The sequence below is a fragment of the Harmonia axyridis genome, chromosome 6, assembly GCF_914767665.1.
Source record: "Harmonia axyridis chromosome 6, icHarAxyr1.1, whole genome shotgun sequence".
Taxonomy (NCBI): domain Eukaryota; kingdom Metazoa; phylum Arthropoda; class Insecta; order Coleoptera; family Coccinellidae; genus Harmonia; species Harmonia axyridis.
The window spans coordinates 26,824,107-26,847,662 of record NC_059506.1 but is presented as its reverse complement, the minus strand read 5'-3'; the positions used below and the strand labels follow the sequence as shown (position 1 = coordinate 26,847,662).

Genomic DNA, 23,556 nt, shown 5'->3' with positions numbered 1-23,556 from the left:
ATCGAACTATACCTATTTTTTAAATGTACTTATCACCCCCAGAATGCTCGGTACACATTTTTGACTCACCCTGTATAAGTTAGGTAATTTTATCCACTTGCATTTGTATTTTCATTGTGATGTTTCAAAGTCCTCAGAAAAACTACCGATTCGTCCGATTCCATAAAAATCATCGCCAATAATAAAAAAATACTACCTAATTGATTAAATATATACACTGTGTCCGTAAAGTATGGAACAAATTCATTTTTAGCTAAACAGACCATTTCAAGAAATAATCCTGAAACACGTCTATTATTTATTTTAATTTACCGTATTTTAAAATTATAATCTGATATACAGGGTGATTTACTTTCGAGTACTGTCGTCCCTGTCATTTTTTTTTAAATGGAACACCCCCATTTTGTCTCAATTTTCCGATTACTCTAGCTGAGCTGATTCCAAAAATGTATACATGTTGATTCTAATTGGTACAGGGTGGATAGAAATGCAATTGTTTTGTGTGTGCTAATAAAGTAACGCGTAACAGACTTCATTAGTTAAATTAATAATATTATCAAAAATACTTATTGTCTCGAAGCAATTGAATGTAACACCCTGTAGTTTGTTACATTTTTAGATTAATAAAAACGAGTTGTTTCCAAACATGTTTGGTACTTGTGGTCTAGCAGACAGAATATGAAAGAAATTATTTCTTATCAATTTAAAATAATAGTGTCGTCTAGTTTTTTTTGTGAAATGTCATTATTTGTTTATTGCCGCTAGACAATACGTATTTTTGATAATATTGTTAATTTAACTAATAAAGAATGTTACGCGTTACTTCATGAGCACACACAAAACTATTGTATTTTTGTCCACCCTGTACCAATTGGAATCACCATGTGATACATTTTTGGAATCAGCTCAGCTAGAGTAATTCGAAAATTGAGATGAAATGGGGGTGTTCTATTTAAAAAAAATGACGGTGACGTCTTTACTCTAAAGTAATTCACCTTGTATTTTAGATTATTATTTTAAATTACGGTAAATTAAAATTAAAAATCGACGTGTTTCAGAATTATTTCTTAAAATGGTCTGTTTAGCTAAAAATGAATTTGTTCCATACTTTACGGACACAGTGTATACTTTATTTGTTGTAAGGAATCCCTGCCCAGATGAATTACCAGATCGGCTTTAGCTGATGTTATCCTGATCACTTATTATGTTCTTCGGTTAATAGGGTACTCAGAAACGTGCGAAAGGTTGTTGTTTTTTATTCGGACGACACTGCTATACTTTTGATCTTGACACATCTTCCACTTCCTGTTATCCTAGGTAACAAACCGAAATACTATCGGAATTGGATTTGGAATCGAATCGGCCGGTGATTTGAGAGATAATTGGAGGGAGGTCGATTTGAAAACGGTTCGATTATTTTTCTTTACTGAAAATAAAATTTCTGATTTTCCCTTCTTCGTGTCACCAGTCACCACCAAGAAGAAGGAAAAAGGGCAAAACAGAAAAAAATATCTGTAACAATACCTAACTAAAGTAAAGACTTCATTCATTTTATTCAGCGCTATTCTGTTACTCGAATAGAAACGAACGAATCGGATCGTACGTAATCTGAGAATTCAGAATATTTCAGTTTCTATTGCATCCAAATTTAGTTAGTATTCTGTATCCAATTCTTCTTTTATCGACAAATATAATTCGTAATTGATATCCACAGTAATACTACTTGAGTTACAGATTACCAATTCGAAACAATTCTGGTGCATTTTTATTCGATCCATACCATCTATAGGTATTCGATTTGAAGTTACAGAATAGGGCTGATTAGGTATTTATTTGGCATTGTTAGAAAATAAGATTCAGAATTATTTATTATCAATATAGAAGATTCAGAATTATTTATTATCAATATAGAAGATTCAGAATTATTTATTATCAATATAGAAGAGATCGAATTTTTTTGACGAAAATGTGGCCACATATTTGATGACTCACAGGAGCCATTATTTAGATATAATATACAGGGTGGCCATTTGAAAACGAAACAGACGAGATTACAGACGAAATAAAGTTTTTCGAAAAAAATGCTCGGACAGGTCGATTTCTGTTTCGAGGGGGACAACTTAAGATGTAGGTTACGGACGCATAGCGCTTCAACCCTTGCTACTACAACCCTCACCCCCAAATTTTGAATAGGGAAGATGGGGTGAGTGATACCTCATTTGAACGGTATTTTTATACTGATTTCAGCACAGTAATTGTTTTTTCATTTTATGCATTAGTTCTCGAAATATTCTCAACTAAGTATTTGAAAATGAAGTAGTGTTTTCATGGCACTTGTAGTGTTTTGTGAAAAATCGACATTTTGAGCTTCAAAACAACCATGACTGTGGCTTCCTTCCTAACTAACTAACGCATGAATATTTCGAGAACTAATGCATAAAATGAAAAAACAATTACTGTGCTGAAATCAGTATAAAAATACCTTTAAATTGAGGTATCACTCACCCCATCTTCCCTATTCAAAAATTGGGGGTGGGGGTTGTAGCAGCAAGGGTTGAAGCGCTATGCGTCCGTAACCTACATCTTAAGTTGTCCCCCTCGAAACAGAAATCGACCTGTCCGAGCATTTCTATCGAAAAACTTTATTTCGTCTGTAATCTCGTCTGTTTCGTTTTCAAATGGCCACCCTGTATAATGCAGAACAGAATATTCGGCATGCATTATAGTAATCACAAAAGTCTTTCAACATAGGAAATTTATTTAATACCTTCACATCCCACATCCTAAACAATATTTGTCAATCGCATTTCAATCGTTTTTGTTTTTGATTGGTCATTTCCCGAACAGTCTATGATTCTGTGGTACCACAACTATAGTAAATTTGAAAAAAGTATTGAAAAAAGCTCAATATTCCAGTGATAACACTGATGTCACTGATGCCCAGTTGAGATTTTTCCAGCTAATGAAACAAAAGTATCAAGCTTGGTGCAGATTTTCTTGTTGATCGCATCAACAGAACTATCATAAAAACTCAGAAAGAATATCGAAAACACCTAATATTTCAGAGTTTCAAGTGAAAAATCGAAAAGGAATTCCCACTATTTCAGTAACGAAAGATGTGGCTAAGTTGCAATTTTTTTGTAAGTACTTATATGTAAGATTACAAGCCAAGCGAAATTTTGAGAGTATCTTGTGGTCACAGCCCATCATCTCAATGAACTAACCGACAACATTAATGATAAATCACCTCTTATGCATGGTGAATCCTTATGACTTGTGCATATATTTCAACTGAAGGAATTCAATAGAGGAAACACTTTTTTCATTCACCATTTTTTCCGATTCGGCGCGGTTGAAAAGATACAGGCTGTTGAAAATCCATAAAAAAATGTAATTTTCAGTTATATCTCGTAAATTGAATCGAAATTATTTTCGGAATATAGTTTTCTATTGATAGGATGAATCTTTTCCGAACATAAAATTCTATCAAAGTCCGGTTAACTCCAGAATGCCCGCTTTACTAAGTGAGAAAAAAACTAATCGGAAAAAATAGTGAAGGAAGGAAGTGTTTCTTTCGACCTCAGGAATCTTCGGTTGAAATATACCTATGTCAAAAGAATCAAAGACTCGCCCTGTATAGGGTGTTCTCCAATCTCTATAATAATCTTGAATTATATCAAGTCATCAAGTAGTACATTCTTGATGAGATGTGATCTCAACATGATATACAAGCTACTTCATATGTCCCCATGAATTAAAATCTAACTAATTTTCATTTAATTTAGTAGCTGTATGTACTTGTTTCATTGTGTTTGGTCTAAATCATCGAGCTGCATCCACATACATATTTCCAATATAGTTGAGGCTTGAGAGCTCTAGATAATCAATTTTCTGTTCGGATTATCCATGAAACTGAAGATGTTCAAACCGCACTCCTCGTTCTCCTGAAATCCTGATAGTTGAATGTAAATTCTTATTGGAAATAACAAGCGAGCCAGATGTTTGAAATTATTGGCATTGTATGTAGTCAATAGTCCTGCTATCCTCCTTACTTCCCACTCTTCATAACACCCTGGCACAAATTCTCATAGAACAGGTGATTGGGCTTGTTTCCATAGTCGATACTTGAGAACATCTCTCCCCACCCCTGTAAGGCATCGCGTTGCCAAGTGGAAGACTTGACGTTTCCAAGAACGAACCAATGTTTTGATTGGTTTGGTTCAACATATTGAACCAATCTTTACATTTCGATTAAGTGGTTTGGGTTCTTCCCTTATCATTGGTTGAAATTTAAACATTTTTATCCCCTTCCTCGTGGTCAAGTGACCCAGGGATATATCTATTTTTCTCTAACGTTGCGTCAATGCTTTGATCTGCACGAGTGTACGACTGCTCAAGGGCGCATCTATGCATCATTAGATCATCGATAGAGTACCATACCAGTGTTGGCCGATACGTATCGATACTTGAGTTAAAGATATCGTGGAACTATCGAGAAGAAAAGATTCCTGAGGCCAAAAGAAACATTTTTTTCCTTCACTATTTTTTCCCTTTCGTTTTTTTTTCTCACTTAGTATAGCGGGCATTCTGGAGTTGACCGAACTTTGATGGAATTTTATGTTTGAAAATGACATAACATCAATAAAAAACTGTATTCCGAAAATAATTTCCATCAATTCCATTCCATTTTTGTGATATAACTAAAAAAAATTATATATTTTTTGTGGATTTTCAACGGCTTGTATCTTTTCAACCAAGAAGAATCAGAAAAATGGTAAAGAAATAAAGCGTTTCCTTTGAAGATTTGGTTGAAATATATGTACAAGTCAAAGACTCACCCTGTATATCGTTTACTTTTCTTTGAGATTAATTTCCCGGAATCGAAGGATTCAGTTTTAACAGTCAGAGAGTTAAGAGCGAACACCAACATGTGACTGTTCAGTTCAAAACGAAATTAGAGATATTTATTTCAACCATCGATTTTTATGGGGTTTTCACATAATCTCTTTGAACCTACCTTCATTGTAGTATTTCAATATATTTAATTTGCGAATGAAAAAATAATAATTTTGGTAACTTATCGTTTTTCGCAGAAAAATTGATGATGTGCTAATCTTACTGTATTACACTGTATTTTAAAAATATTCGTAAAACAATCCTACAAAACATCATTACAGACAAAGCAAAACTCTAATTTTCTGAAAATTTTTAAAATGACTAGTGAAGCACTTCCTTTCGATGGAAGTTGGAACAATTGTAATATTCCTAACTTATACTCATCGTTCAATCTTTCTCCCAGCACCGCACATTATTTTTGTTGCATTCTCCTTTGGGAAAAATATTGACTGATCCCGAGAAAGTTACGTGGTGGTGTTACCTTATAATTTTATTTTCAATTATTCAGATTTATTTGTCGAAATAACTAGAAAGTTATGTTACAAATTTATTTCTTGTTTTTTGTATCAATTATAGAATCGCTATTAGAAATTATGGTGGGAGTCGAACTTAGTACACATCTTTCAAAAAAATTGTTCGTCTATTGTTTCTAATAGGGAACCCCAGAAATTTTTGCAATTCACATTTTGAAATTTGCAAATATCGATATAGATAGCTCGACAGAAAAATAATAGTGATGTCAAACTACAAGTTCTTGGAGTCGATGTTCAATAAAATCTCTCCTTCCAATTCAATTCTAAGAAAATTCAACATTCCGAAAGTCACAAACCATAAAGTACGTATTTTTTAATGTTAATTTTGATAATTTATAATATATCATGAGTCAAAAATTACTTAGAAGAGCAGAAAGTGTGAGATTCTACCCTGGAATTTACTCAAAAGTATGTCATTTCCCTTTTGATATAGGAACATAATACGATTTTGATTACATTCACTCTTTCATGGTAGCCTGATACAAAGACTTAAAGAGCCAGCGTGTTCAGTTGAAAAGATGAAGGGGGGAGGAAACAAATTCCCCAACTTTTATTAATTATCATTATTACTAACTATTCTTAACTAACTAATTTCTTTTAGTTCCACAAAGTGAATTTTTTTTATGAAAAAGTAAACAATTTCTCAATTGATTCCCGAAATAGGTTTGTTTGCCTGAAGTTATTATTCAATTCATTATTTAGTTATATCGAACTCGGACGAATTTGAAAATATGTAGATATCTTTCTAGATCTAGATACATATTGAAAAAATCAAATTGATAGAATGAGCCCAAAAGTCTCTAATAGGACTTATAGACTTAAAATTGAATAACGCAATATATTTTTTCATTCCTAAATTTTTTCAATAAAAGAATAATTCAGTTAATTAATTCATTGTAATTAACGAATTTCTTACATATTCTGTAATAGCTAAAGGATTTCGACTAGCTAGAGCTACCTGGTAAGATCTGCAAGATAGGTAGTAGATCTATCCACTAGCTAGGCGTAGGGTAAATGCACTGGTTAGCCGACCGGCACTGGTTCTCGACCATTCCGTGATTTGAGATAAAATAATAATAAAAATATATCATGTAGTGCAAAATATTTTCGCGGTACGTGTTCTTGACCATTCTACCCTTCCAAGATAGTTTGCATAGTAGTGGTATAGGTCAAAGTTTTCGCGCTAAAAATCAGTTTATAATCGCCTATCATAGAAAAGGGTTCTTTCTCGTCTTCTCTTAGAAAAGTGCTTTGTGATATATGACCAGAAAATAGTAATTATTTCTTATTTCGAATGAATTATGTGTGTATATTTTGTTTCATATCAACTATAAGATATATTTTTGAGTGTATTTCAATCAAGAAGCAAATAAATGTATATTTTTTTGTTCAATATTCGGCGGTCGCGAACTGGTATTGGAAAATTTGTATCTTTTATTTCTCGACCAAAGTGGTCGAGAGCCAATATGTTACTTCAATAATTGTTCAATTCAACCGATATATTTCTGTAGGATCATTTTCGTTGTTTTTCGATACCCTGATTCATTTATATATCTACTTTCTGAATTTTAGTTTGCGACCACCGAATTAACGTTGAAACACTTATTTCTACCCTTTATTTATTCGCGGTCGAGAACCAATTTCATTATACTCAATTCTCGACCACTGGTGGTCGGTGTGTTATATTTTATTTACTCATTAGTTTCTAAATAGATATTAAGAGCAAAATAACCAAATAATGTTGTATGAGTTGCTATTTTGAAAAATTTATAGAAAGTGGAAACTTTTGCAAAATAATTTTTTTTTACGTTTTCTTACTTGATTACCTCATCTGAAACCCATCTGAGTGATGTCGATAGTACGGTACGAAAGTAAGTACTAATCACTCATCTCGCTCTAAAGTTTTTTATAAAATTTTTAAGTGGAGCGGCCACCATTATTAGTGGTCGAAAACTAACACAAAAATGGTCGAGAACTCTGCGGCGTGGTCGAGAACCGAAGGTTATGAGATTTTCTATATGTTTTCACATTTCAAAGGTTAAATGCGGAAAGAACGCTTGAAATTATATGACAAATCATTTAAAACTCGCCAAAGAATCGATGAACACCAACACCATTAAAATTCGATAAGTTTATGTGTGAAAAAATCGTGCTCGAAGTCGATGTTTCTGTTAACTGGTCGAGAACCAGTGCATTTACCCTATTCGTTTTCTACTGGGATCACTTATCCCCTACTTCCTTAGAATATCTATCCCATAATTTAAATTCGAAACTTTGAAATAAATTTGCCATTACGTCTGTAGTTGAATTTAAATATACCTTCTCTCTCTCATTGAGTCCTATCTTAAATTCACATTGAAATTATAATGAAACACATGAGCTTCGATCACATTATGCATATTTATTTCAACAATGAACTCTGGAAGTAGCATGTGCGTTTGTTTTGATAACCTTCTTCGTGTTATGATATCCTGACCAGAAGGATCGTAATATGAACATGTGCTTATCGTATCGTATCGTATCCTAGATTCTTTTTGTTCCACCCTCTGAAAGAAAGGGTTGGGTCAGCAATAAATTATATTTTTATGGGTAATTTTGTTTTTTAGTTTAAATATGTCGATTCAAAATGTGGAAAAACACATTTAAAATAAAACTTATCGCAACACTTTGAGAGAGTTTTCAGCGGTTCGTTCGAAAATCGAACTCAGCGTATTTAATTACGCTGAAGACCACCAACACAATTTATATTTGAGGATTTCATCCCTAGGAAAGAAAATCCATAATTTTTTTTCGTCGACTGAAAGAATGTGGATGATAACATATTTTCCATTAAAAAATCAATAAATTTGTCTTCAAATGTGTTTGGTAGAGAGAAGATTGAGTTATTTTTTTTTTTGGAAATAGTCAGTACCTAGTTATATCTCGAATGCTTGCCAAATACTCGAATATTCGATAATTTGGCAAGGACGAAGAACTTTTCCCGAAAAAAATTTCAGTCAATTTTAATTGTTCAAACACTTAACGTAATTAAAATAAAGAAGATCTTTTTGACAATCATCCCGAATGTTTTCGATGGTTTAAAACGTCACAAAAATATCCACCTAATGAACCCGTGCAAAAAAACCGAATATATTCACTCTGCATTGATATCCAAAAATATTGTTTCGTTGCAAGTGTATTTGTATCGTATAAATGGATTCTCTCAAAAATCGAGTCCTAAAATGTGGAGTTCATTTATTTCTCTAATTCTGTGGTTATTCCGTTCATTCTTCCACATCTTGTAGAACAAAATCGTGCGAGAATATATCAGAAACGCACAGTTTTCATGGTTATATTTCATTATTATATGTTGGTACTCCGAACTTTCCGCCACGGCTTTATCTGTCAATTCATCAATTTGCCTTAAAGAAATCAGTTCTGCCAACCAACATTTTTCAATGCAAAAATCACTAAATGATATTTATGGAAATATTTCATTAATTTCAATAAAAATGCAATCAATTAGAGAATAGTTATTTATAATACAAGTGCAGAAGGCATTGATATTCTTCCACGAGTTCAAAATTCAAAAACGAGCCACGAAGTGGCGAGTTTTGGAATGAACGAGTGGTAGAATGAGCCTTCTGTACGAGTATTATACATTATTTTCTCTAATTCATTGCATTTTCATTGAAATTAATGAAATATTTCCATAAATATAATTTAGTGATTTTTGTATTGAAAGATGTTGGTTGGCAGAACTGATTTCTTTAAGGCAAATTGATGAATTGACAGATAAAGCCGTGGCGGAAAGTTCAGAGAACCAACATAGAATAATAAAATATAACCATGAAAACTGTGCGTTTCTGATATATTCTCGCACGATTTTGTTCTACAAGATGTGGAAGAATGAACGGAATAACCACAGAATTAGAGAAAATAATGTATAATACTCGTACAGAAGACTCATTCTACCACTCGTTCATTCCAAAACTCGCCACTTCGTGGCTCGTTTTTGAATTTTGAACTCGTGGAAGAATATCAATGCCTTCTGCACTTGTATTATAAATAACTATTCTGTATTTCAGTATCGTAATGAGTTCATTACATTTTCAAATTTCAACACACGGCAATTGTCAATAATAAAATACAATTTGGATATAGTGAAATGATTTGCAACATTATTCCCAATTTCTCTTAATTTTGGTGGTGATAAATCTATTTCGTCAGACATAATTCACGAATTTAATGCGTTATTATAAATGATTTCAAAATTCGAAACGTACGATTCGAAATCAAATTCCGTAATCTGTCAATTTTCGTAACAGTAACACCAACTGCCAAGATAAAATACAAAAGTCAGTGGGATGTATAATATGATTTTCTCACTGAATTTCGACAATTTTTCACTAAACTTGACTGAAATACAAAAAATATCGTCTAATACTCGTTGCAGAAGGCAATTTCAACACTCATGCGGAATATACTATTATTATTATAGCTCAAAGGGGTTCTGAGATCCCTTCACTAGACACTAGACTAGATTTGGGCCACCTAATACGAAATCGATTCAGCTGGTTTTTATAAAACATCTTTTTCAGAAAACCTTTTCATGTTCATAAGCTCCTCGTCCCCTAAATGTAAATCTTGATGATTTCACGCCCTCTAGTGTGACAAGATGTCAAATGCTTCAAACATATTCGCCTTGCTTTGTTAACCTTCTCAGATTCCTGTGATCCTTTTCTAAATTCTTATAAAAAGTGTGATATAACATACTGGACGAGTCCTTAGACATACTTGATGTATTTTGGAACTTGTGAGTCCATCTAGTAGCCTCTATTCAAAAACGCGATGACAGCAAAGTGGCTTTCCTTTTTTCCGTCATGCAACAACTTCCCAGCCTTCCTAACATCCTGATTCATATGACTAGAGTTTTAACATGTGTTCCGCAGAATTCAAAAAGTGACCTCCCCTCCACAACTTGAAAACAAAGGTTAAAACCTCTTCAATCTCATGCTGCCATGCTCACTGATTGAAAATTTCTTATTGGCCGAACGGCTCACATTGCGCTTTCACATTATTGTATGTCCATTTGTGTTCCGTTCACCTTCTTCATTTCATCGTATCCTATCTTGTATCAAAATTTTAAGACGCTGTCTCGAGATGAAGGCCATTTTCACATGAGTTTTTTCTTCCAACGCGTCATAAGACGTCGCCTGCCATAATTTATTTGCATGTGGACTTGCTAATGACCACCGTTAGGTGATTGTTTGACATTTGCAGCCATTAACTGTCATTTGCTCTCGAGCATCGTTAGAACCTTCTTCATTTCATGTTATCCTGATCTAGAACTTCAATTTCTACAGCATACAGTAGAGTGCGCGAACGTGCGAAAAGTTCCACCAATCAGAATAAAGCTGCGCCATGCTCAAAGAAAGAGATAGTATTGTCTTGTCTCTTTCTTTAGTTTGCTGTCGTACCGTACTGTGGTTTTCTATGCTCCCATATGTCATAATTTATGCCGCCTTTTTCAGTTTGTGGATTAACGAAACCTATAATTGGTAGTTTGTTTATTAACGAAACTATATCAATTTTATACAACGTTGAAGCCAATATTTATTATTAACTTGAGTCTCACCTTGTTATTAACTCGTTAACCACTAACTTGTGATCAAAAAGCGATTATTATTGCTTTCCATTTGACTTGTGTGAATCATGAATAAACAAAGGTGAGTTTTTATTTTCTCGTATTGGATTTCCATTAACATAATAATTTTTTTCAGTGATAATCTGATTTGTAACGTCTGCCAGGAGAGCTATTCCAGCGTCTCGGTCAAAAATGGGCATTTGAGAACTCTTCATCTTGAAGCTGTCGAGGAAAAACCAAAAAACACTGTACATATACAGTGTCCCATTTGCAATGAGCAGGAAAAACCTTCTTCCGGATCCCATGACCTCCTTATAAGCCATTTAGAAAACAATCATTGCTTAAGTATTAAAGTATCTGTAATTTATGTATAACAGAACCATCAACAAGTAGAACTCGATATGAAGATGATGTCCAAAATTTTATAGTAGAAAACGAAGAAGGACAAAATCCCAATCTTTCAACCGATCAGAGTAGAAAACAAGGGGTAAGTCATCTAGAATTAGCTAGGGTGATGGAAAAACTTGAAAGCTTCTTATAGATTACGAAAGAACTAGCACATATGCTAGTGAATATGTTAAATGATGATAATTTGGATAAGATCGTCAGAATAATGGAAAAGGCTGTTAGTGAACAGACTGAAGGTGCATCAACCAGTAAAAAGAGGAAAATTGATAAGCAATCGTATTATCCCAGCAAGAAGTAGTGGTGTGGATACATACAAAGGTACTTTTCTTCTCTCTAGTTTTTTTTTAGAAAACAATCGCCTATCTGATAAAAAAGTCTTATGTAAATATGGCAACTTGGTTTGGGCAATTATATATATAAATATGTTTTCTCATAATCTAGGGTAACCAGCTGTATCTCGACCAATACTTTTGAAAATCATTTTGATATGCCAGCCCAGAGTTTGACAAAGCGCATGCTTTCTTTTGATTGGTCTAACTTTTCGCACGTTCGCGCACTCTAATGTATGCTAATTTCAACATTCAATATCTGTCCCACCGACGGACGACAAAAGCAGAGGCAAGTACGATTCGTCAGCCTTCTCTTATCCACTCCTGGATGTAGGCTCCATGCTGTCTCTCCTGACTCCTGAGCTATCTGAAACCATCTATTTCCCGCATATTGTTTTATATAATCAAGCCAACTTCTATATGAGTAATCCTAAGAATACTCATCTCTACTCAATACCTTCTTCTAATAATATCATTTAAGGATAAACGAAATCAAAGAAATCATCCAAATATTTGAAAACATTCATTTTGGCAAAATGAAATGGAAGCCACGTCAACAAACAAAAACTTCTGAATTCTTTCAAGGAGTTCGAAATCAATATTTTATCAGCCCATATGATCTAATGACATGTCTACAAACTATTTCAATATAATTGAAATTAGGTGCAGTTCGATTTGATATCTCAATTTCTCAACATATTTTCAAATGTTCAGAACGTTTCTGACCAATTTCTCCTTTATCGACACAATTTGATTCTATTTATCAGATCATCTCGAGTTTGTACGCGTATTTGATAAACTTTTACTTTCAATGTGTTCGAGGCATAAAAATCCAAAGGAGTAAGATCAGGGCTCCTTGGTGTCATCTTACTGGACCATACCTTCCCATCCATTGTTCTCCGAAATATTCATTTAGTTGATCCCTTACATTCCAGCTATTATGAGTCGCCAAGAAACCCTGATCTTACTCCTTTGGATCTTTATGTCTGGAACACATTAAAAAAAAAGAGTTTGTCGAATACGCGTTCAAACTCGAGATGATCTGATAATTAGAAACAAATTGTGTTGTGCAGAAATAGGTCAGCAACGTTCTGAACTGCACAGGGTTGTAGATTGAGAGTGGAAATTTATTGAACAAGACGGTAGACATTTTGAACATTTGCTATCAGTTGATAATAATTCATTTATGGTTTTTTCAGCAGTTTGTCCTCTCTTTTAACTTCTTTCTTATAATATAATAATAATAATATTATTAAAATTTTTTAGTCGATTCAGTTGGCTCGAAATATAAATTAAAAGTTCTAGTGAGAGTAACTCTAATATTCAATCAGAGAAAACAACTTATTCAATCATTAAGACTTTAAGAGCATCAAAATGGAAGAAAATCAGATTTCAATAATTCCTTATTTTTCGTTGATATGTCATTCGAAAGATCACAAATGGGATAGTGTTTGCTAACAAAAAATTCATTCATTTTTCATCGATAAACCTATTGGAAAAATATGATCGATGTTGTTCAACTAAGAATAGTTAAAGTTATGTTTATGTGCTTACCTCGCCCGAAGTAAGGAATATCTGGCACGAAAAAATTCTTGTGCTACAGCCAATTTCATGATCTTTTCAGATATGTAATCAAATTTGATGAGGCTACAATGATAACTGGACTTTGATAGATTTTTTAGAAAAAAATTGAGATATTTTGTGAAAACACAAAATGTTGAATTGAAGAATTACCATCAATATTTCGACCATGTGTTATTAACATTTTTCCTTGAAAAACAAATGTAGTCTCGCCTTGAAGTTTTAGTATTGTTGAAGTAGAAACCCTGTATAAAAACTATTTTATACAGGGTTTCTATTACTAAATAGTGACAAGAATTTATATTTATTTTGAGATCCGGGACCACAATTCAGTCCCTACTACTATCAAAAATTAATCGTCCATTGTTATCCACCTCATTATGGATCATGGCAGAGGTGAGTCCGATCGCAATGAAGGGGCCTCATCACTCTGGGGGACAGCCTTGTTGATAACTTTTATCCCCACGACGAGAATCAGTGCTGCATAAAAATGGGAGCATATATGTCGTTTCGAAATACATTTCATCGACTTATAAAAACGGTGGCGCCATCTTCAGAAAAAAAGTTTGACTATAAATTCGAATGAAAATATATCTCAGACATAGTGTTACAAATTATTTCAATACATATACTGCTCCACAAAAGTTGAGGGAGTTTATGAATTTTGTAACTGTTTCAAAAGTTGCCATTTCTTGTCCACCAAATGTTTATTTATTAGAAATTGAATGTTCACTCTCTTATACATAGGCGTACAGCTTAGCTTCCGCCGTTTTTTTTTTTAAATTCGAGGCTTTATTGTAAAAAACTGGTTATACATTTATGATTTAAAGAATTGTCCATCGGTGGCCACTACTTTCTCCCATTTTACCGGCAGAGTACGAATCCTTCGTTGAAAAAACTGGTCATCTTTTGAAGCGATCCATGAATCGATCCGGTTCTTTACTTCTTCATAAGACCGGAAGTGCTGGTCAGTCAGGCCGAGTCCATTGATCGAAACAAGTGATAGTCCGAGGAAGCAACGTCTGGAGAATACGGTGAGTGGAGTAGGACTTCCCATTTCAACGTTTCCAAGTAAGTATGTCTTCAACACTTTCGCAACATGTAGTCGAGCATTGTCATGCTGTAAAATCACTTTATCTGATGGCATGTCATAATGACAACGTTATGTCATTCAATTTTGATGACATAAGGAAGCTCATTAAGGTACTTAGTCCCATAATGAATTAATTATGGTACTAAGTACCATAATGAAATTTTATGTGAAAAACATGTGATGGTGAGATCAAAATATTTTATTCAGAATACATAACTAATATAAAAACTATTTATGATAAATGGTGAATGAGCAATTACTACAACTTGCAATATTAATTCCAATGGATTCTAGAGTTTTCACATCAGTAGTTGATCCTTTTTGATAAACTTGTAATCCTGTTTGGTTGTTGGCACCAAAAATTGCTTCTGATATCTTTTTCTTTTGCTCTTTCGAATTTTCGATGTAACCTTCAACAACAGTATTGCTTTTCCATTCGCCGTGGCGTTTCACGGTACACAGATCAGCTCCAAAGTAGGCCAAAAATGAAGCAGATGATCGCCGAAAACAATGTCCGGTTTATTATTCAAGTTTAAAAATGAATAAATTAACAAAAGATAAACAATATATGTATAAAAAATCAACAACAATAAATGAATAAATTAGTTTCAACAATAATATATAACAAATAAATAATATACATATGTATAAATGAATTAAACATAAATAAGTATCACCAACAAATAATTAACATAAACAAATAAATCAATATGAATCATTAAACATTTTTTTCTCTTTGTATCAAAGATTCTTTTCGCCTTCAATTTGATGGGATCTACAAATTCTTCACAAGGGGAAGTTTGAAGGAATTTATAAAATTTTGTGTCGGTCGGTACCATTCATAATTTCATTTACCTGCTTGCACCAGCAGTGGAAAGAGCACCTTATAATGGTTTCACATACTTTTTTCCTCAAACTGTATTCATTACAGTTTAATATTTTTTGAATTCTAAATTTTTCATCAAAACCGGTTTTAAATAGAGGGAAATGTTTTTCTTTTCACAAATCCGCGGAATAATATAGAAAAAGTAATTTAAAGAATGCCCAAATAAAAATGTCCAGGTTTTGTCAACTTTCCATATTTTTACTGCCGTACCTAAATAAAAACCATGTCCCCAAATTCTTGACAATAAATTTGTTCCCTATTTAATTCTTGCCAATTTTTTGGTTGGATAATTTGGCGCCAGTTATCTAAAATATCCAAATTTCTTTTTGGGAAACGATAATAATAATAAAACAGTCCCTCACAACAGGCCAGATATATTGCTAGTTGATAAACAACAAAAGGCAGCAATACTCATCGACGTAGCAATACCTAATAACAACAACATGCGTCAAAAAGAGGTCGAAAAAATTTCAAAATATAGGGACCTCGAATTTCAGATAAAGCGCCAGTGGGGAATGATATCAACGAGAACTATTCCAATTATCATCTCAACAACAGGAATAGTACCCAAAAATCTCAAGAGAAATATCAAGCAACTAGGACTTAGTGAGTATATATGTAATATAATGCAAAAAGCTGTTCTTTTAGGTACTGCAAGGACGGTGAGAAAATTCCTAGAAAGCGAAGGACAGGTCCAAGGATCGCGTGTAAGAGGAACAGAAGTTCGACGAGAACCAGGGGGACCACAAGGACCGGACACGACCGAGCTCTGCCCTTCTGATATTTTAAATATCTGTGATTGAGTGAATGTTCCTCTTAGCGGGGAGTGAGAAGCCGACGGCGAGGAAAAATCCTACGCGTATAGGCAAAAGTCGGATACACAACATTTCTTTATTTTCGGCATTCTGATAAAATAAAATATGCATTATTTATTATATTGAAACTTGTTTGATTGAAGCTCTTACCTTGAAATTTGGAAGTATATTTCTTTCTTGGAATTAATTTATACGACGTACGGCAATTGCACTTACTTCAAAGAACAACGTCTTGTTTGAAATGAAAATGACAGCAAATCCATAGAACAAGTATGTATATACTTACTCTATGACCAAACTAAGATGTCTAAAAACCAGGTGTATGAACTGATTAGCTTTTGTTTTGTCAATTTTGAGAATATTAGTTGAGCTTCGTTATGTCAACTGCAGGTAGCGTTATCAACAAATTAAGATTCTTGTTATTTGTTATTCACGAGTTTTGTGCCATTATGTACCTATATGTATATCTTTAATTATAGTTATGATCTATGGAAGTAATTCTTGTAATTGAAATACCAATAAACTCTCTTTATTACGAATATTTGAATTCATTCCAGTAAACGTTTCGCGTTTTGTTTCACGACTTTGCACAATCATACTCGGTTACACGTCGCTTTTTATTGCTCAGTATCGGGTTTTTAATTAATGTATCCAATCAAAAACAACGGAAAAAAGATCGAAATGACAAGTGTGTCATTGCGGCGCCGCCATGAACTAAAACTAATATTTTCAATTTGGTCGAATGTCATTCCATTCAAAATTTGACGAGTGCATCCCATGTTTTTAGACATCTTAGAGCAAACCAAACGTAAACAAATGACTAACAGCGCCACAGATTGATACACAGCGGTGCCAATCAATCGGTTCCTGAACTAAAATTTAATTTCGAGTGGGGGAAGGGGAGTGTTCTATCTATATTATCTGTAATCTGTGACCATAAATAATGATCGTCTTTAAGAACAAGAAATTATATCACATCTATGACCCGGGACAACGCAGCCCCGCCTAAAAAATTATACGCTACACTATCCGCTTAAGGGATACTGGCAGAGGTCATCCCGATCACTGTGCAATGAAAGGGCCTTCCTCTGGGGTTTCGCCTTCTTGATCAGAATCAGAATCAGAAAAACATTTATTAAACATTAAAATATATACAATACACACAATATACATAATTGTTTTCATAGTGCAGAAGGCATTGATATTCTTCCACGAGTTCAAAATTCAAAAACGAGCCACGAAGTGGCGAGTTTTTGAATGAACGAGTGGTAGAATGAGCCTTCTGTACGAGTATTATACATTATTTTCTCTAATTCTGTGGTTATTCCGTTCATTCTTCCACATCTTGTAGAACAAAATCGTGCGAGAATATATCAGAAACGCACAGTTTTCATGGTTATATTTTATTATTCTATGTTGGTACTCCGAACTTTCCGCCACGGCTTTATCTGTCAATTCATCAATTTGACTTAAAGAAATCAGTTCTGCCAACCAACATTTTTCAATGCAAAAATCACTAAATTATATTTATGGAAATATTTCATTAATTTCAATGAAAATGCAATGAATTAGAGAAAATAATGTATAATACTCGTTCAGAAGGCTCATTCTACCACTCGTTCATTCCAAAACTCGCCACTTCGTGGCTCGTTTTTGAATTTTGAACTCGTGGAAGAATATCAATGCCTTCTGCACTTGTATTATAAATAACTATTCTCTAATTCATTGAATTTTCATTGAAATCAATGAATTATTTCCATAAATATCATTTAGTGATTTTTGCATTGAAAAATGTTGGTTGGCAGAACTGATTTCTTTAAGGCAAATTGATGAATTGACAGATAAGGCCGTGGCAGAAAGTTCGGAGTACCAACATATAATAATAAAATATAACCATGAAAACTGTGCGTTTCTGATATATTCTCGCACGATTTTGTTCTACAAGATGTGGAAGAATGAACGGAATAACCACAGAATTAGAGAAAAGTTCTTAATGGATAAATTTTACAATAAAACATCAAATGCTAACCAATGGATTAATCAATTCGAAAGTGAATTTAAAAGATTCGAAATTATAGAAGACGAAGAGAAAATTGAGATTCTCAAATATCTTTTGGAAAAACAGTGTTTGGATTGGTAGTAGGTTGATCGAATTGACGATGAATTCTGAATGGATAAAATGGAAAGAAAACTTTTGTGAAACGTATGGAAATAAAGGTTGGTCACAAGTTGAATATGCACTCACATTCAAATTTCAAACTGGTTCATTACTAGAATATGCCACAAAAAAAGAAAAAATATTACTAGAAGTCAATAAGTATATTGACGTCGAAACAATGATAAATATAATTGTAATGGGACTACCAGATGCTATAATAGATAAAATTGATAAAGAAAAGGTGAAATCAACAGCAAGTCTCTACATCTACAATGAAATTGGAAAACTTGACATACTGTTACAAATGTTTAAATACACACATCGTCAAAAGTCTTGGCCCCCCTAGGTTTCTCAAGAAATAAACCTATGTTCTGGAAATGAGATGAATATTTTCCTCTATTTCAACTGCAATAGAATAGGAAATCTTTGTTTGTTAATCTTTGCTTCATGCACAATGACAGAAAATAGGAAAAATGAGAAAAGATCTTTTATCGATTATTTATTTTTGATTGATTATAGTCATTCCACAACTCAATCCAAATTCAATAGTCCGTATTACCACCTCTTCTTTCAATCAACTGCCCAGTACGCCTAGGCATCCCACGAATCAAGTCATTAATGAAATTTTTAGGCATATCGTTCCATTCTTTCTGAAGGGCTAAACTCAATTCCTGAAAAGTTGAAGGTGAGTTTTGGCGATTCGATATTGCTCTCCCTAAGTAATCCCATTGGTGCTCAATTGGATAAATGTCTGGTGAGTTTGCTGGCCAGTTCATTATCTGGATATTGTTCTCTTGAAGAATGTTTTCAATCCTTCGTTGCACATAGAAATAATGATTGGTTCAATAATGTCTTCTACATAGATGGCACCAGTCAATAGTCATTGTTCTTTCATCGATAATAAGAGGGGTACGACGATCGAACATTATACCCCTCCAGCACATTATTGACCCGCCTTGAAAGGGTACAACTTGCCGTCAAAATTGAGTCATTCTAGTCTTCCTGAAACACTCCTAACCCTTTCTCGTCGACTAAAAAAGCCAGTTTTATTGGTGTTCTACACATTATCCACGAGTATAGATTCATGTCCTGGTGATAGCCAAGGTAACTCTAAGGCCCAGTTTCACCAAATGCTTTAATCTTGACTTGGCTCTTAAGTGAGGCCTTAGATCACGATTAATGTAATGTAGCGTTTCACCACACTCCAAAGCGCCATTTAATCGACGAATCGCGATTTAGCACTAATCGGCCATTTTTGGAGGATTATAACCTTTCAAGTTGAGATTAATAATTATTTATCAGTATGGAACTCTTGTCTATGTAATTATTTTTCCGGAAATTTCTAATTTTTGGGTCAATTTTATCGAAATATGACTATATGTATAGGCTCAATATTTCCCATTTAAAATACACGTAACTTTGTTTTTGTGTTTTATGAAATTTATTGCAAAGAATAATTTATTAATATGTTTGATTGAAATATTATTTGATATTGTTAATAAATAAAATAAGTTAATAAAATTACTTATATAGTTTTTTTCCAGAATGTGTGGTTTTGTGAAATGGGATAATTTCTTTTTAACTTCTGCAAGTTTCCGACATTTCGAAGCACATCACTTTGTTTTTTGTTTACAAGATGACAAATGATTTGAAATGTTATGAGTTATGAATGAATGACACCTGACACCTAGCGCCAATGGTGGTCATCACTTCTAATACGATACAGAACACTATATAACTTTCTGTTCACATCGTTGCCGAATGGTTTGACTATTTAATTGCGATTTGGTTAATCGCGATCATCTTCGGACGGGTTGATGCATCGTGAAACAGAAAACACTGTTAAGCCTGCTTTAGTAACAAGCGGAGTTTAATCAATCTGGGATCAAGTGCTGTTTGGTGAAACTGGGCCTAAGGAGCAAAAGTTGCCAAATCTTGGATTTCAGCAGGTAGATACAGAAAATAATGAATATTCTACTCATTATAAATTCGACAATTAGGAAAAATATCGGATTTCAAATATTCAAATTTGCATATTTAAACGGGAACCACTCAAATTAATATATTTCATTCAACATAATATACATTCATAATGATAAATTAATATTGTGGATTTGCAAATATTTCACAATCCGACAATGCAATCTAACCATGATAGGGACATGTAAAAATTGCGTACACTCCCTCTATCTATGCTAATTACACTATGCTTTTGACATACAAAGATGCGTGAATATCATAGAAACAATCAAATTAAATAGCAATTGAAATTGATTATTCCCAATTGGATTGTGTTTAGTATTTAGTCCCAATTTGAATTTGTTAATTAATTCCCAATATGAAGTTGAAAAGGTATAGAATGTGACGATTCTGCAGTGATATAGATGCAATATTATATCATCTAATCTAACTATTCTAACTGATATTACTGGAGAATTCAAACTAAGTTATTAGGCTACGTATTGATGAAACTGTGTACTATAATATAGATACATATTGGCTCTATTAGTTAGGAATTCAGTTTGATGAATAATCCACGTAGTATCGAGTTAGTTATGTTATTAATTAACTATTAAGCATCTGATGTATGCATGACCTTGAAATCGATAATTTCGGTCTTCACATCTCCGCATTCTATGGTGCCCCACTGAAATGAACTTGCTGATGAGAGTTTAATTATGATGCACTTCAATGAATACTCCAATCACCGTTCATCCGATAAAATGTAGAGCAGTAATTATCTTCAATTAAATACCAACATGAAATTCCCATATTTTGAAATTCGATGTAACGAGCGTTCATTTAAATTCGTGGTCAAGAGTGCTATGAAGGAAATTGGAGTGGATTTTCTATAATTACATAAGTACCGCTCGGCTTGTACAATATCATTATCTGGTAATGTTTCCATTCCATTTGAACTTCAAAGCAATTCGTTTTTCTCTATTATCTCTACTATTTCAGATACATCAACTTAGCTTTCATTCAGTATATTCATTTATAGTCCAGTAGATAAATACATTTTACCTGGAAAAAATTCCTTAATGAAACTTCTACAAGTTGTTCGGGGGTGCTGTGGCATGACTGTCAAGTTATCCAACACGAGGACCCTGTGATAACTTGAGGAAGGCCGTATAACCTCAACATTTTCGGACTTTTTTCAGTTTTTTGCTCATAACTTCTAAACTAAGTAGTTTTCGACCAGAGTTCTAAAATTATTTGAAATTATTAAAAACCACTTCAATGATTGTTATTTCTGTTGAGTAAATACTAATGGAATCAATTGAAACAACTGCAGTAAGTGGACTTATCCCAATGTAGACTCGGCAATACGCCCTATCACGCACTCAGATGAAATACTGATTCCAACATTTCATCAGCTACCAGATATCTCTGATGACCAATATTTTCTCTCTGATCGCTCTTGTGATGCTAATAAAAGTTCTGATGCTAATGGAAATGACAGTTCCTCAACGCTTCAATCAAAATGAATTGAATGATCTCACCAAAATTACCTTTTACCATACAAGAGAAAAAGATCTGCCTTCATTCTTGTCTCAAGAAGACAATCTCATTTTTTGTCACAAAATTAGAGGACTCATGAAAGAAATGGGACTTTCTGAATATATTCCAGAAGATTGGCGCTTATTTATTGACAGTTCGAAGCGAAGTTTAAAATGTTTCCTTCTACATAATGGGAATAAATATGGGTCAATACCACTAGCTCACTCAACGAAACTGATAGAAGAATATAATAGCATAGTTTTGGTCTTGCAGAAGACGAAGTATCATGAACATCAAGGATTATTGTGTAGACTTAAAAATAGTAAACTTTCTTCTTGTGCCTCTGGTATAGTAGGGACAAAACACACCAATGGTTAGAAAAGATTGGTATACTTCCTCCGTTACATATAAATTTGGTCTTAATGAAGCAATTTGCAAAGGCTCTTGATAAGAATGGGTCATGTTTTGCATATATAGGGGTAAAAATGCATCAGTTGAGCACAGAAAAACTCAAAGCAGGGATATTTGAAGGCCCACGAATAAGACAATCAATTGAGGATCCTGCCTCCATAAATTCAATGAATCAAGTCGAATGAGAAGCTTGGACATAATTTCTTGCAGTTGTAGAAAATTTTCTAGGCAAAAATAAAGCTCAAAACTATGTTGAAATGGTTAACAAGATTCTTAATAGTTTCAAATCTTTAGGGTGCAATATGAGTATTAAAATACACTATTTACACAGCTATTTGACCGTTTTCCAGAAAATTAAGGAGACATGAGTGAAGAACAAGGTGGAAGATTTCACCAAGATATTAACGTTATGGAGGACCGCTACCAAGGAAGATGGGACATGCACATGATGGCAGATTACTGCTGGAGTTTAAAAAGGGACTTTTTGAAAAACATTCAAGAATGTCGCGGACAAGAAGCTTTCGAAGTGTTAAGTGGCTATTTGACACCTTCAATGTTTTTTTTTGTTTGCAAGTACGACATAATATTGTATTTTATATAACTAAAATAAAAATTTCGTATCTACTTTTGACTACACTTACGGATTTGAGTTGAAATAATGTTATGTTCCTCTAAAATTGTATATCTTAACAATTTGTGCCCTAGGTAAAAAAATGAACACGTTATTTGAATTCAGGACATCAAATTAATATAGAATCAGCTCAAAAAACCTCGACACCAAAACAGCTGCTCCCTTGTGTATCGGGAAAAGTTTCATAAAAATAATAAATAGACTTGATAATCGAAAATTATCATACGTTCACTTGTTTAGTTGATGTGATATAAAAGTATTTATAAATTGACCACAAAATATGTACGAAGAATTTTGGAGAGGTCGAACATTTTTTCTTTTTAACGGATTTACAAAATTAATGAACTCAAAAATAAAAGCCTCGTTTATAGATTCGAACATTATGGCAACACCACCACGTGTATTGTAAATGGGTTTTAAGACAGGATATTATGAAATAAGGAAGGTGTATAGTCTCAAAGAGAAAGTCTTCGATAATTTTGTAACTTACTATGTATTTATTTATAATATATGTATGAACCAAAAGAATCAAAATATAAAAATAGTAACTTATAAAAGAAACAAAGTAGATTTTGCAACATGAATCATATAAACAGTTAGTGACATAATATGATGAACTAACAACCAACCTCCCATAGGGGTTATACAACTTTCCACGTGGTATGACAATGACTTTTAGGTCAGGAAT

At 33.4% G+C, this 23,556-nt stretch overlaps 1 protein-coding gene, 1 long non-coding RNA gene and 1 pseudogene across 2 annotated transcripts in view; 1 reads left to right on the top strand and 2 right to left on the bottom strand.

Annotated features, from left to right (window-relative positions):
• The window catches only part of LOC123681630 (cardioacceleratory peptide receptor-like), a 146,862-nt gene that overhangs the window by 25,961 nt on the left and 97,345 nt on the right, over positions 1-23,556 (bottom strand). The window lies entirely within an intron of this gene.
• Positions 11,123-11,982, top strand: LOC123681631. Its single transcript, XR_006747698.1, has 3 exons — positions 11,123-11,137; positions 11,192-11,781; positions 11,905-11,982. It is a non-coding gene; the product is annotated as an uncharacterized LOC123681631 (long non-coding RNA).
• Positions 17,152-17,299, bottom strand: LOC123683563 (annotated as a pseudogene).